General features: G+C 52.1%; 1 long non-coding RNA gene across 2 annotated transcripts in view; it reads left to right on the forward strand.

Moving 5' to 3' along the window:
- Positions 1-20,628, forward strand: part of LOC110150512 (uncharacterized) — a 233,079-nt gene extending 212,451 nt beyond the window's left edge. For both annotated transcript variants that reach the window (XR_011491741.1, XR_011491740.1), the window contains 3 exons: positions 1,515-1,614; positions 18,527-18,666; positions 18,902-20,628. This is a non-coding gene — a long non-coding RNA (uncharacterized lncRNA). The remainder of the gene's footprint in view (positions 1-1,514; positions 1,615-18,526; positions 18,667-18,901) is intronic.
- The last annotated feature ends 722 nt before the right edge of the window (positions 20,629-21,350 follow it).

The following is a 21,350-nucleotide window of genomic DNA, read 5'->3' on the forward strand; positions in this document are numbered from 1 at the left end:
ATCACATCAGGGCTGTTCACTTCTACTCAAGAGTCTCCTGCATGGGTGGCTGTGTGCTCAGCTGTGTCCAACTCTTACGACCCCGTGGATTGCAGCCTGCCGGGCTCCTCTGTCCGTGGGATTCTCCAGGCAGCAATACTGCGGTGGGTTGCCCTTTCCTTTTCCAGGAGATCTTCCCGACCCAGACACTGAACCTGCATCTCCTGCTTGGCAGGATTCTTTACCACTGAGCCATCAGGGAAGCCCCTGGTGAGGAGTAAAATTATAGAATTAATAAGAAGTGTGCAGCCTACTTTTGCAGCTTTCAGATGGGGTGAGACTTGTGAAAGATAATCCTTTACACATCACAACCCAGATGATGACATGCTGATGGATTTGGCGACAGTGAAATTAAAGATGTGGATCCATGGGAAATAGAATAGTAGGCAGGCGACAGGTTGTAATGTGGTGTTTACAACATTGGAACTGATAGGGGATTACTATCTAGAACATGCAGGGGGCCCTGACGAATCGGTAAGAGATCAGCCACCCGCAGAGAATGATGGGCAGTTGGAAGAAGGAAAAACGTGAAAAGCCAATGAGGATGTGAAAAGATAGCTCAATTTCAGTAGTAATTTGGGGGACAAAGCAAAAATAGTCACAAGGTGCTGATTTTGTAAAAAGATGAGTTGGAGAATCCAGGTGCGGGTAGAGGTGAAGGGCGGTGGGGGACCTGAGTGCCCTGTGCTGGGGACAGTCTGGGGACACGTGTCACATTGTGTTGAGTGGCTTGTCACTCCGTCATCCCCCACCTTAGTCCACGGCGTGGATGGGACCAGGGCATGCACAAAAGGACCTTCCTTGCAGCCCCAGATGAGGAGGAGACAGCCCACATTTCGTGGCCAGGGAAGGCGCAGGGAAAATGAGAGTGTGGGCTGCGGGACTCCGTAGCACCGTCGGAGTCGCTGAAGGAGCGTCGTACACAGTAGCAAGCAGCACGGACAGATTTTTAAGGCATATTGTTGAATGAAAAAAGTAGGAAACAGGAGCTTTATAGCACAACAAAATGTCCTTACCACGGAAACAACACTTACCAAGAAAACACAACAGTTACGTGTTTTGCAAAGTTAAATGCTTACAGGCAGACCTCGTTTTACTGCGCTTCACAGATACTGCGGTTTTTACAAGTTAAGGGTTTCTCTGGCGACCCAGTGTCAAGAAGGTCGATTGGTGCTGTTTTTCCAGCAGTGCTTGCTCACTTTGCGTCTCTGTGTCTGGTTTTGGTAATTCTCGCCTCATTCCAAACTTCTTTTATTATTATTATTATTATATTTGTTATGCTGATTGGTGATCAGTGATCCTGGATGTTACTCTTGCAAACAGATTACCACTCACTGAAGTTTCAGATGATGGCTAGCGTTTTTGAGCAATAAAGTGTTTTTTAATTAAGGTGCACATTGCTTTTTAGACATATGCTCTCGCACACTTAGTATACTTAACAGTATGGCATAAACATCACTTTCTTTTTCTTCCAGGTTTATTGAGATGCAGTTGACATAGAGCGCTGTATAATTGAAGAGATACAAAGCATAATGATTTGACTTATACGCATCATGACACGGTGACCACAATAAGGTGAGTGAACATCCATCATCTCATAAATATGAAATTAAAGAAACAGAAAAAAATGTTTTTCTTGTGGTATCAATTCTTGGGGGTTATTCTCTTAACTTTCATAGGTAATGTACAGTAGTGTTAATTATGTTTATTCTGTTCTGCATTGGGTTCCTATTATCTGTTTATTTTATAATTAGAAGTTTGTGTCTTTTGACTATCTGTATCCAATACCCCCCTCCCAAATTCTCGCCTTGGGTAACCACAAATCTGATCTCTTTTTCCATGAGCTTGTTTAGTTTTGAATTACAATTGACCTATAACACTATGAGACTGCCCTGACGGCTCCAATGGTAGAGAATCTGCCTACAAGGCAGGAGACCCAGGTTTGATCTCTGGGTCAGGAAGAGTCCCTGGAGAAGGAGTGACTACCTACCCCAGTATTCTTGCCTGGAGAATAACACTGTGTTGGTTCCTTAGCAATATAATGTAAGCATAACTTTTAGATGCACTTGGAAGCCAAGAAATTTGTGTGATTTGTCTTTTGGTATAGTGGCTTTACTGCAGAGTTCTGAAACCCAACCTGCAGGATCGCCGAGGTCTGCCTGAATTCCAGAATGTGTTGTTATTGTTATTGTTCAGTTGCTAAGTCGTGGCTGACTCTTTGCGACCCCATGGACGGGCGCACGACAGGCTTCCCCGTCCCTCACTATCTCCTGGTGTTTGCTCAGATTCATGTCCACTGAGTCAGTGATGCCATCCAACCATCTCATCCTCTGCGGCCCCTTCTCCTTTTGCCTTCAATCTTTCCCAGCATCAGGGTCTTTTCTAATGAGTCAGCTCTTCACATCAGGTGGCCATAGTATTAAAGCTTCAGCTTCAGCATCTGTCCTTCCAATGAATATTCAGGGTTGATTTCCTCAAGGATTGACTGGTTTTATCTCCCTGCAATCCAAGGGCTTCTCAAGAGTCTCCTCCAGCACCACAATTCAAAAGCATCAGTTATTCAGTGCTCAACCTTCTTTACAGTCCAACTCTCACGTCCATGCATGACTACTGGAGAAACCATAGCTTTGACTATATGGACCTTTGTTGGCAAAGTGATGTCTCTGCTTTTTAATATGATGACTGTAGATAAGATAATTCCAGTGAGCACCTTCAGAGGCAAGGCAAAAATAAAGATGAAAATTGGGGACAAAAGGTGAAGATTAATAACATGAAAGATAATAGACAGTAAGTGTATACCATGAAGTAAGGAGTGCAATGAACTCAATTGTCTGAAGCTAACATGCAAATTTAAAAATATATACATCGTGGGATGTGGAGGTTGGTCTCCAAGGTGCTCCCAGAACAAAAGACCTCACTGACACCCCCCAGAAGGCCCTGTCTTCCTCTGCTTGGATTTTCTTTTATGCTGGAGACTTTCGGTGGTCCTGGTGCTTCTTTCCCTGGGAGGAGGTCTTTCTAGGGGCTGAGGAGAGGTGGGTGAGGCAGGCTGTTGTCCCACTGTGAGTGTTCTACCCCTTCCCCCTCTGGGCTGCAGGATTGCCTTCTCCACCTGTGAACGTGAGTGGGAAGAGCAGATTTAAGAGCTGGAGGCTGTTTCTTCATGAGTCTAGGGCCAGCAGTGTCCTGGGGGGTGGGGGCTGAGCTGACTGCTTGGGGTGCAGAGCAGAGATAATTAAGAGAGAGGGAGGCCCCCCAGGATGGATGCGTGGGGTGAGTAGAGACAGGGGCCACTGAAATGGGGGTTGGGATGGCTGCTTGTTTTTAGAGCATCACCTCACCTAACCTATCTTATATGGGGCTTCCATTAGGGCTCCCCAGCCCAGCTTTCCTCTTCTCTGTAATTCTGAAAGTTTTAAGACCTGGCAGGGGCTGGGAAGACATGAAGTTTCTGATCAATTTTTCCACCCAGCCCACGCTCTGCGGGAATAGTCATTACTACAGACCCTTAGATGACTCATGTCCAGAGACTGTGGACCAGTGACAGCCCCCATCCCCTCGACTCTCAGGAATTAGCTGTCTGCGTCCTGCGGAGTCCAGACGTGCACAAGAGGCTTCTCGAGTGTCCGTAAGAACGGACTCCATCACCCTGGCAGACAAGGAGCTGAGCAAGGGCCCTTGGGATGATCAGAAGGACGGGAAAATGTGGGGGTGACTGAGGCCCGCCCACCTGGGCTGCAATTATTTAATTTTCCTGGAAAATCAGCATCATCAAGATGAATACTTGGCTGATTTCAGGGCAGATTAAAGCACTTGATGAGAAGTGTGTTAATGCTCATTTATCACTTGACAATCCTCGCTGAAAGCTTGCTGATTAACTGGTCAGGTCTGACTGTCCCACTGTCTCGCTTCCGCCCAGAACCAGGGGAACTGGGGTGGGGCGGGGTGGGGGTGGGGGACTCAAACTTTATGTTCCATGTTCGTTTTCAAATTCTTTAGACACAACCTTCATTCCCTGGTGTGAACTAAATTGTGTGCCCCACCCTCTACAAATTCACATGTTGAAGTCCTACCTGCACCCCTCTACCAATCTCCCAGTCCCTAGAATGTGACTGTGGTTGGAGACTGGGTCCTTGTGAAATAACAAGTTACAATGAGCTCGTCAGAGTGGACCCTAATCCGATCAGTCTGATGTCCTCATGAGATAGGGGAGAGCAGGACAGGGATGCTGACGGAGGGGAGAGGGTGTGAAGACGCAGAGAAGACAGTTCTCTCCAAGCCAAGGGGAGAGGCCTTAGAAGAGACTGCATCAGATCCCCTTGTAAGAACCTTCAAGGTGAGAACTTTCAAAGATGTGAACGCGCACCTGGATCCAGCGAGGAACCGGAACCTGTTCCGTCGACGTCAGGTGTGAGTGACGTCACAGCTTGCCCCCGCCCCCGCCGTCTCCCATTGCTGACTACCCCCAGCTCCACCATCTCCCACCTCCTCCTGCTGCTCCGGTCAGTAACTCTTCTTGCCCGTTCACGCGATGCCAACCCCCGTACGCCAGCCGTTGTACTGCACTGCTGTACTTTTCAAGGTCCTGTCCTGTAAGATGGAACATGTTTTATTTTTTGTGTTTGTTTTTTACATATCATTTGTGTGAAAAGTATTGTAAACCTACTATAGTATAGTGCTGTATAGCTAACTGTGTTAGTTGGGTACTTAAGCTAACTTTGTTGGACTTACAAACACATTGGACTTATGAATGCACTTTTGGAATGGAACTCATTCCTATGTTGGGGTGGTTACTGTAACCGTGGCAGTACCTTGACCTCCAACTTTCCAGGCTCCAGAATTGTGAGACAATGTGTCTATTAAAAAGCAGAGACATCAGTTTGCCAACAAAAGTCTGTCTAGTCAAGGCTATGGTTTTTCCAGTAGGCATGTATAGATATGAGAGTTGGACTACAAAGAAAGCTGAGCTCCACAGAATTGATGCTTTTGAACTGTGGTGTTGGAGAAGACTCTTCAGAGTCCCTTGGCCTGCAAAGAGATCCAACCAGCCCAGTCTAAAGGAAATCAGTCCTGAATATTCATTGGAAGGACTGATGTTGAAGCTGAAACTCCAATACTTAGACCACCTGATGTGAAGAGCGGACTCATTTGAAAAGACCCTGATGCTGGGAAAGATTGAGGGCAGGAGGAGAAGGGGACGACAGAAGATGAGATGGTTGGATGGCATCACCAACTTACTGGATATGAGTTTGAGCAAGCTCTGGGAGTTGGTGATGGACGGGGAGGCCTGGCGTGATGCAGTCCATACAGTTGCAAAGAGTCGGACACAACTGAGTGACTGAACTGAACTGAACTGTGTCTATTGTTGGACTTCCCAGGTGTTGCTAGTGGTAAAGAGCCCGCTTGCCAATGCGTAAGAGGTAAGACATGCTAGTTCGATCTCTGGGTCAGGAAGATCCCCTGGAGAAGGGCGTGGCAATCCACTCCTGTATTCTTGCCTGGAGAATCCCCATGGACAGAGGAGCCTGGTGGGCTACAGTCCATAGGGCTGCAAAGAGTCGGACATGATTGAAGCAACTCAGCACACACGCACGCACATGTCTGTTGCTGGAACTGCCCCATCTGCGGTGCTTCATCTCAGCAGCCGGTCCAGACTGCTCCATCCCCTATTCAGCATCTCCAGTAATTCCACACCCTCCCATCTGCCAGCACTGGCCTTTGGGGGCATGTTCTGACTATTCCCATCCCTATCCTCAAATCCTACATCTCCCCAAGGAGCTGCTTTCTAATCACAAGTGCAAAAATTATGGGTGCTTCTTTCTCCTGGAGGCAGCCCATCCCTGCTCTGCAAGAGACACCTGTCTGGGGGCCCATGTGCTCAGTGTGAGAGGTGCTCCCCACCCTGAGGTGTCCTCTGCACATGTCACACCCCTTTGCCCTGGGTCACCTCCAAGGAGAACGTTGGAAGTGACCGAACTACCCAGACAGGGACAAGAAAGAAAGGGATACAGGAAGTGACTGCAGGGACTTGCAGTGAAGAGCTGAGGAGCGTGCTTCTTGGGCCCGTGGTGAGTTGGAGGCTGACAGGTTGTCTCTGATGGACTTTGGGGGTTTCCTGAATCCAGGTTTCATGGAGTGGATTTCCTAGAGCCAAGTTGACAGGCCAGGTGCCAACGTGCCAGCGCTCAGTGAGAATCAGCCTGCCACGTGGCCTGGACTTGTGTGTATACCGCGAGAGCGTTCTCTTTCTGCAGCCAGACGTCCATGGAAGGCGAGTCTGGGCTAGGGGTCAGGCGGCACAAATCGGAGGCAGAGGCAGCAGGCTGGACCGGGTGACTGCGGACTGAGATACCTCCACGGGCCGCTCATTGCACAGCATCTGGCCCCGGAGCACGATGGGGGTTGCCGGGAGACGGTTTCGTGTTGACCTCACACCCCAGAAATCCGTCAGCTCAGAGACCCCTGTGGTGGGGACCGGCTCGCTGTGACTGTGGCCCCTCGGCAGCACTGGAGCCAGCCGCAGCCCTGGCACGACCTGCATCTCCGTCCTGCAGACCTTCCCGCGTGGGAATCAGCGGACACGCTCAGGGGGCAGGTGTGACACCCTTACTTCTGTGCTTGGGAGAAGTTTCTGTCGTGGCCAGCACTCAGGGGCCAAGAGGGTGGGTTAAGAGCGAGGTGAGCAGGAGGCTTTGCATCCGGTCCTGTCTGCTCACCTGGGGCCGCTCAGCGGCTTCTGGTCTGCCGTGTGCGGCTGACCCTGCCTTTGTCCCTGCGGGTCCTGAGGGCTGGGAAGCCCCTGACATCAGCTGGGTGCACAGCAGGTGCCCAAGGAAACCGCAGCTAGGAAGCTTTGGGACAGTTTGAGCTTGCGTTCTTCCCACTCGTCCTCCCCTCTGGGCTCCTCTTTAGAACAAGGAGCGTGTCCTTGGAGTTTCGGTCAAGTCCGCCACTCTGCCCACTGCCTTTCACAGGGGCCTCCTGGACACTGATAGTGACCTTGAAGATGCAGGGGGGCAGGCCTGAACATAATGGTGAGACACCGACAACTCTCTTCAGTATCGGGAGCTAGGACATCCACCACTTCGGTCTCACAGAGTCCGCAAATCGGAGTTTCCCATGAGCCCCTCTGGGTTCAGTTAATTTGCCTGAATGGCTCCCAATCCAGGGAAACACTTATTTACATTTACCAGTTCATGAAAGGATGTGAAAAGGGACACAGATGTACATCCAGATGGAGAGACACATAGGCAGGGGTTGGGAGGGTCCTGGGCAGAGGAGTGTCTGGCCCTGGGGAGTTGGGGTGCATCACCCTCCCTTTATGTGGATATTCACCCAACTGGAGGCTCCCCAAACCTGCTAGTGTTGGGGTCCAGGGGGACTTCCTTACGGGGAGTAATCAGCCATCAGGTTCATCTCCAGCCCCTCTCCCCTCTGGAGGTAGGGAGACAGGGCTGAAAGTTTCAGGCTTCTAATCATATCTCCAACTTCCTGGTGGCCAGCCACATCCAGGAGCCCACCCAGAGTGGCCTCATGAGAACAAAAGACACTCCTATCTCCCAGGAACTTCTGAGGGGTTTAGGAGCTCTGTGTCAGAACTGGGAGCAGGGACAAAACATTGGAACAAGAGACACTGTCGGCGCTCTTGGCGCTTTGGAAATCCCAAGGGCTTTAGGAGTCTGCTGGGGATCAGGGAGGGGCCCACGGTGTGTGTTCCGTGGCTTCTGACAGTGGCTCTTGTGTTCTGGGTGTGATGCCCGGGTCCCCGTTTTCTCCTGCCAGGCAACCACACCATTCCAGCTCCCCACCTGCATCTCTGTCCCCCTCCCCAGGTGGTCTCACCTGGCCCCACAACCCTCTGAATGCTAAGGCCCCCCCCCTACCCCACCCAGACCAGATCTGCCTCTGAACTTTCCGCACAGATCTGCCTCCTTAGAAAACTAAACAGAGGACTCCAGAACAGAGGGGAAACCTCCCAGCTCCTACGCCTATGTGTTGCTCAGGAGCCTGGCACCCATGACAGCCTCAGCCCCGTTTCGCCAACATCCATCTTCTTGACCCACGGGGGCAATCAGCTTGGAATCAGTGTCAGCCCCGTTTCCCCAGTCATTTACGTCTCCAAACCTGCAGCCTGTGGGATGGGCCCCTTGTGGGTCCTGCATTCCCTGGAATCGCGTCCTCGAAGCTCTCCCCGTGAATCCCAAAGGCTCTTTGGCTCCACTCACCTCTGTGATGCTACCCAGGTTCCAGCGAATGCCGGTTCAGTCTCTAAGGCCTCCTTTAGCCCCCACCCCGAGCCCGGCAGCCTTCTCTGCCCTGGAGGGGGTAGGGACCCTCTCACCAGGTGGCCCGGATCATGCTGCAGTGTGAGCAGTCTAGGGGTGGGCCAGAGCGCCCCGGGTCTGTGTGCCCAGCTCCTGGTGCACGTTGGGTTTGGATTTCTCTGCACGGTATCCTCGGCCAAGCCCAAAAGTGCAGACAGCCATGTGCCAGGGGAAGGGGGTGGCCAGCCTTTCTCAGCGGACACGGTCAGCCAAAAGGGCTGGCACCTCTGTCTCCCTCCCCAGCCTCTGTTTAGAGGCGCCCCGGCTCCCAGCCTCTGTGGTCTTATGAATGCACTTTCGGAATGGAACTCATTCCTATGTTGGGGCGGAATGTACTGTAACTGTCCCGGTACCTTGACCCTGAACCTGAAGCTTCCACTGCTCTGAGCAAGCCTCTCCAGTCCACAGCTGGGGGCTTCCTAGACCGAGGGGCGGCGGTGATCCCTGCTCTCTGCCTTGTTTTGTGGTTGAGCAAAGCCTGGCTTTAAAGGGAATTTATTTTTCCAAATTGCAGAACAAAGAACATAATGTTTAGGAAGAAAACACACTGCTTACATTTGAGAAAAATTAGCAGCATTATATAATGAAAGACACTTGAAAGGCTTGACTCACCCCGGGCTGACATACATCTTTGACTAGTTTGTAAGATACTCATAAAATTATATCCTGTTAATTTAAGGCTTCTTATGCTAATTTTCAGTCAATTTTATTTGCCTACAAAATTTATTGGTGGCCTCCAGGGTTACAGCCGGGCTTGGTCCAAGTATGTGGGATCCTTGTTAAAAACACCAGGAGAGGAAAATAAAACAGAGTTTGGGGTGAGGACCAGAGGGACGGGCAGGCAGTGTGAGGAGGGGCAGGCACCAGGGGGCCAGGCTCTCTCTCCGCGGCCCCCAAGACCATGCCTTGGGTACCCACCGAGGGACACACTAGCCTGTTCCAGACGGACCAGAGCAGCCCCCGCCGGGCCCAGGACCCTCGCTTCACAGTTGGGGAAACAGAGGCGCCGAGCTGATGACATTTCCTAAGTGGACACCCACGGAGGAATCTGGAAGCATCTCCTGCACTAGGTACCCCACCGCGTAAAGTCAGCAAGAGGAGACAAAGTGAGCAAGATGAAGCACTTTGAGGGGGAGCAAAGGGAGGCTGGGTCTTTGTGTGTTTTTTTGGCAGAACCACCAGCATGTGGGATCTTAGTTTCCTGACCAGGGATCGAACCTGTGCCCCCTGCAGTGGAAATGCAGAGTCTTAACCGCTGGACCGCCAGCGAAGTCCCAGGCAGGCCACTTTTACAGGTTGTCATCCATCTCGTTGGCACGGAGACCAATCAATATTTGGGGGTCCCCCACTTTGGAGAACTATTCTCAGAAGAGCCACACCGCTTTAACACTCCCTACAGGGGACCCCCACATTCTCCTTCCACACAGGGCCCCACAAATCTCATGGCCAGTCCTGCCCCAAACTTGGGGGCAGGACCCCAAACATGGCAGAGAAGACCCAGGGTCAATGTTCCCACTCCGGGCTATGCCAACCACTCTCTGCTGATCCTGGCTCAGTCTGCCTCCTGCTCTCTGACGGGAGGACCGGGTCCCGTGGCCCTGCCTCCTGGCCTGGGATGGATGCACCCCCAACAGCCTCTTGCCTATGGACCCTGATGGCAGTGGGCAGTAGGGGGTCCCTGATGGGTCCCCACCACCAAAGCAAGCTTCCTCTGGGTGGTTCGTGCCCAAGCTGAGCCTAAATGTGAAAACACACTCAGATTTGCCACGGCCAAACCATGGGGCTAGGTGCTGGGTCCCTGCTGGGCCATGAGCCCTGGGCACTGAAGGACATGCTCTCTCGGCAGTCCACAGTCAAGGGCATGGCCAGGAGCACCTGGCTGCCTGGGGTCTGGCTTTTAAGCCCCTGCCTTTGCTGGCCATGGACTCCCCGGGTTCAGCTGGCTTGTAGCTCTCTGTGGCAAGCGTTCGAGGTGAGAGAGTTGTGAGGAAGGGCCAGGCCAACGTGCACTATCTACCCGAGATGGCACCTCTGTCTCCCAGGAGGGAGCTTGGGAAGATGCTCTGGACTGGACCTTGGTACTCAGGAGGTGGGAGTCTCACAGACTGTAGACACCCTTCTGGTGGGGCCATGGTTTCCCAGCTCCTTCTTCTGGGGACCGACAGTCTCGTCCCCAGCCACCACCCTGCCCAGCATCGCCTCTCGGAATCTCACGAAGAACTGGTGTCTCCAGGGCTGAGACCCTCCGCCTGCCCTCATCAGGGGTCTGCCAGCCGGTTTGGTCCCTGCCTATGACCCCAGGGTTTGCTCTGCCCTCCAAGTGGGCTCGTTTAAACTGAACTGCCCTGGGTTTGCCTCCCTCCTCCTGATGCTGTTTCTTTTCTTGCTTTTTTCTCCCCATAGCTCTCTCTTCTGCTCGGCACACCTCCCCCCCTCCCCCCAATCCCCTTCTCTTGACACACAGGGAGATCGAGCAAAATAAAGCTCAGACCTAAACCTCCAAGCGGATGCAGTCCTTTGACACCTGGGGTCCAATTCTGCCCCTTCCAGGTGGGGAAACTGAGGCCTGTCCTCCTGAGTCCTACACTCTGGGTCATGAGGCAGATGTTGATGAGCAGTTGTGGATGGGGATACAGGATGTCCTGGGGGCAGGGCAGGAGTGGGGTCAGGAAGAAGCTTCTCAGGAAATGTGATGCTTCCGTGGAGACTGAAGCCTGAACCGGAAGTGTCCCAAGGAAAGGGTGGAAGAGTGGGCCAGGCAGGGGGATGGAACGGGTGAAGACCCAGAAGCAAGAGGCCGGGGATGATGGAGGAAGGGGTGGAGGCTGGGGAGGCGTGTGGGGGCTGCATCCACAGGGCTTGGTGCGGCAGGAGCGGGAGGCAGGTTAAACCCGGGCAGGGTCTCAGCACAGGTGAGACGTTCGGGTGTGCGTCTCCCGCTGCAGGGAGGGCAGCGAGATGGAGCTGTCTGAACAGGAAGAGGCCTGCAGGGGGGAGCAGAAGGGAGGGGAACAGTGGACCCGGCCAAGGGCTGATGGATGGGAGATCCAGCAGGCAGCGGAGGAGAGACTGGGGGTGACGCCCACTCGGGGGGGCGGGGTCCCTGCCCTCCTGGGAACCCCGGAGGAGGAGTGGGCAGGAGGAGAGGGAGGTGAGGAGTTAAGGTTTGGACCTGGCGATGCCAGCCCGCCTGCGACCTGCCCGCCAGGCACTGGAAGGCGGATGTGGACATCGGAGGGCTCCTCTGACAATCCCTGAATCTACAGGAGGACGTGAAGGGGCCACGGGCAGTTAGGACAGGGCAGAGGACTCGCCAGGGTGTGGTCTCGAGGAGGCCGAGGTTGGGCATTTGGGGAAGGTTGATGAGAGGACTGGAGGGACCACTGTGGCTGGGGAGGGGAGGGGAGGCCCTGCAGGGACGGGGGGTGCAGGTGGGGACCTGGGGTGACATACTCAGGTGTGAGTGGCGAGGGGTCAAGGGGGCAGGGTCCAGGAGCGAGCACTCTCCTCCTCCAGGCTGGCCGAGTGCCCGAGGAATGACGGTCTGGAGAGAGAACCGTGAGGTCAGAGGATGGCTCGGGAGCAGAGCGGTGGTGGGCAGGGCTCTGCCTGTCTCCCCAGACAGCTGGGGGGTGGGAGAAGGCAGGGGGGACTCAGGAGCGGGGAGACAGAGGCTCCAAGGGAGCATGGAGCCAGGTCTGGAGGTTCCAGGGGTCAGGTGCAGGACGACGGGCCTGGAGTGAGGCTCCTGGAAGATGAGCACTTCCGTGTATTAAAGGGAGGGGATGAGAGAGACTGGCATTGAAACATACACATTACCATATGTAAAACAGATAGCCAGTGGGAATTTGCCATATGATGCAGGGAGCTCAAAGCTGGTGCTCTGTGACAACCTAGAGGGGTGGGATGGGAGGGAGGCGGGTGGGAGGTTCTAGAGGGAGGGGACAGAGGTATGCCTGTGGCTGATTCCTGTTGATGTATGGCAGAAACCATCATAATATTGTAAAGTAATTATCCTCTGATTAAAAATAAAATAAAAAAATTTTTAAAAAGAGAGGATATATTTCAGCCTAGGGTGCCAGAGGGATTAAACACCCACAGGCCTAAAAATAAACCTCACATTGTATATGAACATCAACTCAAAATGGATCAAAGACGTACGTGTAAACATGTGAAATTTACAGAAAAACTCAGAGGAAAAATTCCTTGGGATCTGAGGGCTCAGTGAAAAGTTCTTAGACATGACGCCAAAAGCACAGTCTGTGAAAGCAAAAATGACAGACCGGCCTTCACTGAAATTAAGAGGTTTTTGAGCCATGAGACAAACCCTGTTCAGAGAGAGAAAAAGCAAACTACAGTCTCGGTAGCTTGTACCTGCAAAGCATATATTTGACAAAAGACTTGTTATCTGGAATATGTAAAGAATTCTCAAAACTCAACCACATACAAGCAATCGATCCTGTTAGAAAGTGAGCAAAAACCAGGAACCGACATTTTACCCAAGAGCATACAACAGGTGACAAGTGGGTTCATGAAAAAAAAAAATGTGTGGTACCACTAACCACTAGGGAAGCACAAAGGAAAACCACAGTGAGATGTTGTTTTTGTTATTTAGTTGCTCAGTCGTGTCCAACTCTTTGTGACCCCATGGACTGTAGCCGGCCTGGCTCCTCGGTCCATCGGATTTCCAGGCAAGAATACTGGAGTGTGTAGTCATTTCCTTCTCCAGGAGATCTTCGCAACTCCAGGAATCCAACTCGAGTCTCCTGCATTGCAGACAGATTTTTTTTTACTGTCTGAACCATCAGAGTAGCCCACAGTGAGATATTACTAACCTGCCTATTAGAACAGTCAAAACTAAAAATAGTCACAAGGTCTTCCCTGGTGGCCCAGTCACTGAGGATTTGCCTTCCAATGCAGGGGACTCAGGCTCAACCTCAGGTCCAGGAACTAAGATCCCACATGCCACTGGGCAACTGAGCCTGCACACCACAACTAGAGAAGCCTGCATGCTAAAATGAAGACCCAGGGTAGCAAAAAAAAAAAAAAGTGACAATCCTGAGAAAAACATCAGCGTCCTCCAACTGAAGGACATTCCACGAAATACTCAGAAAAATAGTGTTAACACCAAATGCTGGCGAAGATGCAGAGAAGTGGAGCTTCTCATACATTAGTTGCAAAGTAAAATGGCCACTCTGGAAAAGTTTGGCAGTTGAAAAATAAAAAAGTGCTAAGCACAACACTTACCTTAGAAGCCAGCAATTACATTCCTGGGCATTTATCCCAGGGAAACGAGAACTTCTGTTTGCACAGAAACCTGTGCGTGGTGTTCATAGCAGCTTCAATAGCCAGAAACCGGAGATCCAAATGCCATTCAGTGGATGAGTAGCTAAATAAACCATGGTACATTGGGCTGTGGAGCACTGCCTGGGAGCAGAAAGGAGCTGACTGTGGGGGCACGCAGTGAGGATGGAACTTAGGGGCCTCAGGCTGAGTGAGGAAAACTGACCTTGAAACATTACACACAACGTTCTCAAAACGACAAAATGAGAGGACAGCTTAGGGGTTGCCAGGGGCTGGAGATGGGAAGAGGGAAAATAAGGGGGAGGGGTGGTGTGACAAGAAGGATGCAACTCAGGGATCCTCCAGGTGATGGAATGGTTCTGCATCTTGATCGTGGTGGTGGTTACGTGAACGTGCCCATGGGGCAAAATTGCACAGAACTAAGTACACACAACAGTGCCTGCTCTGGACTGCCGCGTCCACCCCAAGTTCATATGTTGACGCCTAGTCCCCGGGGTGATGTATCAGAGGTGCGACCTCTGAGAAGTGGTGAGATCAAGAGGGTGGAGCCCTCATGTTAGGATCAGTGACTAATAAAAGGGAGCCCAGAGAGGTCATCTCTCTCCCCTGTGTGTGGATGTGGCAAGAAGGCGGCTGTCGGCACACCAAGAGGAGAGTCCTCTCCAGGAACTGGACTGGCCAGCAGCTTGAGCTCAGACTTCGTCTCCTCCCGAACTGTGAGCAATAAAGTGTCTGCTGTTGAACCCGTCTGCGGTATTTGGTTCTGGCAGCCTGATCAGATTAAGACGGCCTATAAAACGGGCAAAATCTGAATAATGTCTGTGGGTTACACCGAGGTCCGTTTCCTGCTTTTGACGCCGAACTGCAGTTATGCAAGTTGGTATCCCTGGGCGGAAGGTAGGTGAAGAGTGCATGAGACTCCTCTCTGTACGGTTTTGGCAAGTGTCTGTGAATCTCTAATTAGTTCCCAAAAAAAGGAAGGGAGAGGACAGATGCCCAGAGGGCTTACTCGTGGACAAAAGCCAAGCGTGTCAGGAATGAGAAATTGGGGAAATATGTGATGAGCAGGTTTGTTCCGTCCGTGGAGGCCTGTCTGGCGGTCAGATGCCTGGGGAGGTTCACTCAGGTAAGGAGGAAGCGGCGCGCCCCCAAGAATCATTCTGCCGGGGATGCAATGTGACCCTCAGCCTGGAGCTAGAGTGCTTCTCCTGGGCTCTTTGCTCTCTGTTGTATGGGGACAGGCGAGTGGGCCGGGGGCAGACAGGGACTTGTGTCCCCTGGCCCCTCACCCCCTGGGAACCTGCTCCAGTTCTCACTGGAGCACGGGTTGGCACCTCCAGCAGTAACATGTTCACCAGGGCAGGGTCTTCTGGGGCTTCTGCAGCCACGAGCCGCAGAAATAAGTAATCACACAGTCTTGCTTTGCATATTAGGAGCTATCTGCATCCCACTCTGCTAAGTTACATGAGGACACAATTTATCTTTAGCCCGAAGCCACCTGCTTGGTAATCTGCTTCTGTGTACCCGATTGATCCCACCATCCACACATTAGCTGGAGGAACGGCTGACTTTATTTAAAGCAATCAGCTCGTACGTAAAGAAGCCGGACAGGGTGGTCCGGCTCACACCCATCTGGCGGGGGGCCGCAGCCTGCGGACAGCCCTGTCCTCCTCTGAACCGTGGGGCGGTCTACCCCGGGGCCAGGCTGGTGAGGGACACAGAGCCCCTGAAGGCAAAGCCCTAGAACCCCATCAGGAAGGCTTCGCATGCAGATCGTGGGCTGAAATTTTCCCCCGTTGCTCTCTAAGGAGGTTTCCTCATGTTAACATTTTGGTCCCCCTTCTAGACAAATGTTTAAATTGGTGAATGAAAATTCTGGAAGTGTCTGTACCCGGTGCGGTTCAGTGTCGGGTAAATTATGAAATGTGTGTGGTCCTGGTGTCTGAGTGTCTCTGGGGTTTGAGCCTTTAGGGGAACAGAGTTGCCTCGTGTCCTGAGTTTGGCGTTGTTCAGTCGCCCAGTTGCGTCCGACTCTTTGTGACCCCATGGACTGCAGCACACCAGGCTTCCCTGTCCCTCACCATCTCCTGGAGTTTGCTCACACTCATGTCCATTGAGTTGGGGTGTGTGTGTGTGTGTGTGTGTTAGTTGCTCTGTCGTGTCCAAGTCTTTGCAACCCCATGGACTGCAGCCTGCTAGGCTCCTCTGTGCCTGGAATTATCCAGGCAGGAATACTGGAGTGGGTTGCCGTTTCCTTCTCCAATTGAGTCGGTGGTGCCATCCAAATATCTCATCCTCTGTTGCGAATCTTTTCTTAAGTGCTTCTCCCCTCACTTGCCCACGACTGGGCAGCTACACACATGCGCAGACTCCCACGATTCTCTCTCTCTAGATTCTTCTTCCAGGTTCATTATGTTTTTCAAACTCCCTTCTAACTTGCATGGCAGTCAGGGTCTGCTGTAAGACTTGCGCCCACATGGACTGAATTAAAAGGATAAACAAATGTAGATTATAACCAAACCACGTGAAACCAGGCAGGCAGTGGTCTGTCAGTGAGTGAGGGGCTTGATCAGTCCCTTGAGAAGGGTGCTCTGGGAGGATGTGGACCCTTGTGGGGGCAGGGGGGACGACTCTCAGCAGATCACAAGGTCACCTTCACAAGATCAGGGCAGTCATCTGCAACCCTCCAGAGCAGACAGGAGGGCTGGCGGACCTGTGGATGCCCACCTGCCACTGGACCCACAGCCCCGCCTGTGGACCCCTTAACACATTTGGGACACAGCTAACCAGATGCAGTTGCTTCTCTGCTTGTTTGATTCCAAGACTTTTTTTATCCCCCCGATGAAACCCCCTGTGATTGTTGATGTTAAGTGTGCTCTGGGACTCCTGGATAGCTGTTGAAAACATTATTTCTGGGTGTGTCTGCGAGGATGCTCCTGGAATAAATTAGCATTTACATGGGTGAGCTGGCTGGAGAAAACTGCCCTCACCAATGCACACGGGCGTCTCCCTGTCTGGGGAGAGCGTGGATAGACAATAATGGTACAGAAAGGGTGAACAGTCCCTGCTTTCCCATACTTCCTGCCCTGACGTTGATGCTCCTAGTTCTTGGCCCTTCTGAGAACTATACCACCCATTTTCTGGGCCCTCAGCTTACACACATCAGGCTTGGGACTTCTCGGGCTCCAGAATTGTGCGAGCCACACCCTCATAGTAAATCCCTGTCTTCTCTCTCTCTATTCTACTGGTGCTCTTTCTCTGGGAATCCTTACTTATAGAACCCCATTCCTACTAAAAATTCACTCCCTGCCTCCTCCCTCTGGCCACTGGCTACCATTCAACTCCTTGCTAACTCTATGGATTTTCCTGTTCTGGACATTTCACATCAATGGAATTATACATTTGGGACTTTGTGTCTGGCTTATTTCACTTAGCATCATGTTGTCAGCGTTCATCCATGTTGTACTTCCTTCCTTTGTACTGCTGCATCATATTCCATTGCACGGATAGACCAGACTTTATTTGTCCATCCAGCCTTTGAGCCTGCCCAGAGTCTCTGGGTGCCTCAAGGGCCTCATCGTGAGGGGCCTTCGGGATCGAGAGTTGCTGGAAAGTGACTTTGTGTGACCTCGGCGCCTAGAACAGCGCCTGTGCAGAGGGCATACCCAGCAGGTGCTGTTTAGTCATTCAGTCGTGTCTGACTCTTTTGCAACCCCATGGACTGTAGCCCACCAGGCTCCTCTGTCCATGGGATTCTCCAGGTGGGAATACTGGAGTGGGTTGCCATTTCCTTCTCCAGAAGATCTTCCCGACCCAGGGATGGAACCCACATCTCCTGCACTAGTAGATGGATTCTTTACCATTAAGCACCAGGGAAGCCCAGCAGATACCTGCTGAATAGCGAGTGGATGAATGAGTGTGCTCACTGCTGGGAGAAACAGTGAGTGTCTGTGCTCCAAACTCTTGTGGGGGAGAGGGGGTGTGCCAGCTGCTAGAACCACTTTGGGGAGAAAACAACACAGAGCTCTGAGGGACAAGCCTGGGACTGGGAGTCAGAAGCCTGGCCGTGGTTCCGATGGCACATGGACTTTGTCAGTTACTTAGAAAAGAGAAGTGAGTTTCCTGTTGCAGCTGTAACAAGTCCCCACACGCTCTGTGGCTTAAAACAGGGTATGTGTCTTATCCCACAGTTCCGGAGGTCAGAAGCCTGACATCAGTCTTTGGCCTAAAATCAAGGTGTCAGCAGGGTGTGCCTCTTCTGGGGATTCAGGGAGAAGACCCGTTTGCTCACCTTTTCCAGCTCCTAGAGGTGCCCATACTCCTTGGCTCGTGGTCCTTTCCTGCATCCTCAAAACCAGCAGTGTACCACGTCTCTGCCCCTTCCTCGTTCAGCTGATCTCTCTGAACACAGCCAAGAAACCCTGTCGCCTCCTAAGGGCTCATGTGGTCATATCAGGACCGTCGGATAATCCGTGATGATCATGCACCTCAAAGTCTTTAATCACCTCTGCCGCGTCCCTTTTCCATGTGGGGTAGCGTACTCCCAGATTCTGGAATTAGGATATGAACATCTTGGAGTGGGGGCTTTATTCTGTTGACCACAGAAGCCTCTTGGCCTGAGACTCGGTTTCCCCAGAGGAGGAAGGAGGCCAGGCAGTTTCCAAAATGCTTCCCAGCTCTTGGCTCAGGTCATCACAGCGGGAAAAAATGATGACTCCTAACTTAATGATGGAGTTCTACATCATTGGAGCAGGTGCCTGGAGCTCGTCCCATCTGACCAGATGCTCTCTTGGAGGTTTCTACTCGTTTTCTTCCAGGTTCCTATAGCTGGCCTCTGAGAGCATCACCTCTTTTCACAGGTGAGGGATGTGAACGTCAGGGAAGCCAGGTGAAGCCCCTGAGATGACCTGTCTCAAATGTGGGGGCCTGACACCCCCCCACACCCTGCCCCATCGCATCTGTCTAACTCTGGAGCTGTGGAGTTCTCCGGTTTACACTGGTGATTTGGGTGAAATGCAAACCGCTTTAGGGCATTTAAAAATCCAATGCATTTTAAATTTTAAATCGATCATTTTAGGAAGCTGGAACGTGCAATGAATTTAGTCATTAATCTCAAAGTTTTGGAAGCAGACTTCCTGCGTGAAAGAAAATAAAAAGGAGTGTGGGGCGAGGGGTGGGGGTTGGGGGAGGGTTTGTTGATGTGATTTTTTATGGTTCAGTTCTTTGCTTCCTAGAGTTCTTTCTTTGAAGATCGAGCTGCAAGAGAAACTACAGAGCAATGGGCCACATTTGGAGCTCCTAGCGCCAAAACCTCTGTGTCCGTGTGTCCACAGCCCAGGTCTGGGTGCTCTCTCTCTCAGGCTGGCACCTGCAGATCCTGCCAAGTGGCCCAGGAGATCAGCTTGTGGGCGCTGCTTCTCAGATGAGGAACAGAGGGATTACCAAGCCCCCAGCAACTTGCGATGAGCTTTTTTTCTCAACCAAGTTCGTTGCTCCACCTCTGGCTTCTCCATGGGTCTTACGGATCAGCCCCAAAGACAGAAGGCGATGGGAGGGGAACGCATTGATCCCGTTGGCTTGGCATCTGCCCTGTCAATAGTTCAGTTGTTTCAAGGCACCGAGCTCTCTGAGTGGAGGGCAGGACAACTCACACATGACCGTAAGGGGCTGGCATCTGAGTCCTCTCTGCCTGCTGAATCTCGGAGAGCTACCGCCTGAGGATGAACCCAGGAAGCCCCAAGTGGGGCTCCCTGGCAGAATCCCAGGGTGGAGTTGTGCTTCTAGGTCCCCTTGTTGGAGATTTGTGGGTGTCATTTGGGATCTCAGCGATCCCGTTCAGAGAATACGTGTGAGCCACCTCCTTCTCCAGGTGTGTCTTCATTCAACAAACACGTGTTACACATCCTGAGAGTGCCAGGGGATAAAAGATGAAGGAGAAGTCTTTCCTGCCCTCCAGGAGCTCACAGTCGAAGGGAAGACACACCGCAGGCAGACTAGGGAAGCCTGTGACGATTGCCCTTTGCTGATTTCCTCCTTCATTCATCGAGTGCTTCTTACAAGCTGCTTCTGGGGCCAGGAACCCTGGGCGCTGAGAGGCGAGGAATCCACATGAGGCTGTGAAAATATCATTAAAGATGTCAAACCTCACTTGTTGAGTGGTGAGCAGATGTAAATCTTTTGGATAATTATGAAAACGCTTCCTTGAGAGTCACTGTTGAGAAGAGGCTGTATCCACTTTGGCCTAAATGAATTATTTGAAAGCTTCTGTTTGACCACCACTTTTCAGATACCGTGAAGAAGAGATACTCTTCATCTATCCCCAAATCCATTGATGGCTGGCTGTGCATCTGTTAGGTACCAGAAGCTGGCTTCCCCGAGGGACATGGGCAGGAGGGGGGGGACCCAGTCCTGGCCCCTGAAATCGCGCAGAGGGTTGGGGAGAGACACTGAAGCCTGGGATGATAACGTGCTCGTAGCCTGGAGCTCTGCTCGTGCTGGGTTAACCTGAGTTGTCCGCCCTTTTGGGTACCGCCGTGCACTTGACCATTGAGTGACCGCTGCTCTTCATCATCCCGCTGGCTTGTAGTGCTACTCAGAACTGGAGAGGGCCTCCTTTTGCGAGATGGTGGACCTCCGCTCAGACCCAGGTCATGGACACTCTTAGAGACCTATCTTCATGAGGAAGCGCAGTCCAAGGGTCAAGAGGAAGCCAGCCAATTTCTGCTCTTTGAACAGAATCTGCAGGTGCATCCAGAGCGCTTTCTTCTCGACTCTCCTTCCAAAGGCGGCATCTTCTTGAGGTGGAAACCCTGCCCTTTTAGGAAGTTGGAACGTACACTTGATTTATTCATTCACTTAAAAGCTTTTGAAACAGACTCTCTCAGTTTAGGAAGAAAAAGAGAGGTAGAAAGGGAATGGATGAGGAGGGTGTTGTGAATTAAATTACGTACACCCCCCCCCCCCCAAATAAAAGATCTGCTGGAGTCCTCATTTAGAATGTGACCTTATTTGGAAATAGGGTCAGGGCATATGTCATCAGTTAAATTAAGATGTGGTTGTACTAGAAATGTTGGATCTCTAGTCCTGTCTGACTTATACTGGATTTTAAGAAAAGAAAGAGAAGATAGATGCCTTGTGAAGACAGAGACTCAAGGGAAAGATGCTGTGTGAAAGAGAGGCAGGGGTGAGAGGGGGTGGCTGCAGGCCCAGGAGCTGAGGCTGACCAGCTGCCTGCAGAAGCCAGAAGAGACCAGGAAGGAGCCTCATCTGTGGGTTCCGGAGGTCGTGGGCCTACTGACCCCTGGATTCAAGAGCTCTGGGCTCCAGAACGCTGAGACAATAATTTTCGTTGCTTTAAGCTACCCAGTCTCAGTCCTTGGTTATGGCAGTCAGCCCCAGGACCCTCACACAGAGGGGCTCCTGACCATCCCCGCCTGGGCAGACAAGCTTCAGGGGGCATGGCGTGGATCTGGTGGTCCCCAGCACCGCTCACGCTGGTTTCTTCCTGCTTTTATGCTCAGGTGTGAGAGGGGCCCCTGCTCCTGGGGACACAGGAGGGTCCAGGCCCGTCCAGGACTCGAGTCTGGGGCGGCAGCCTCTTTCCAAAACCAGTGCTGCTCGCGGACCTACTCCCTGCTTCCGTCTGAGGCCACGTGACACCCACTTGCTTTCCACAAGGAGCCT

Source organism: Odocoileus virginianus, chromosome 16 (assembly GCF_023699985.2).
Source record: "Odocoileus virginianus isolate 20LAN1187 ecotype Illinois chromosome 16, Ovbor_1.2, whole genome shotgun sequence".
Lineage (NCBI taxonomy): Eukaryota > Metazoa > Chordata > Mammalia > Artiodactyla > Cervidae > Odocoileus > Odocoileus virginianus.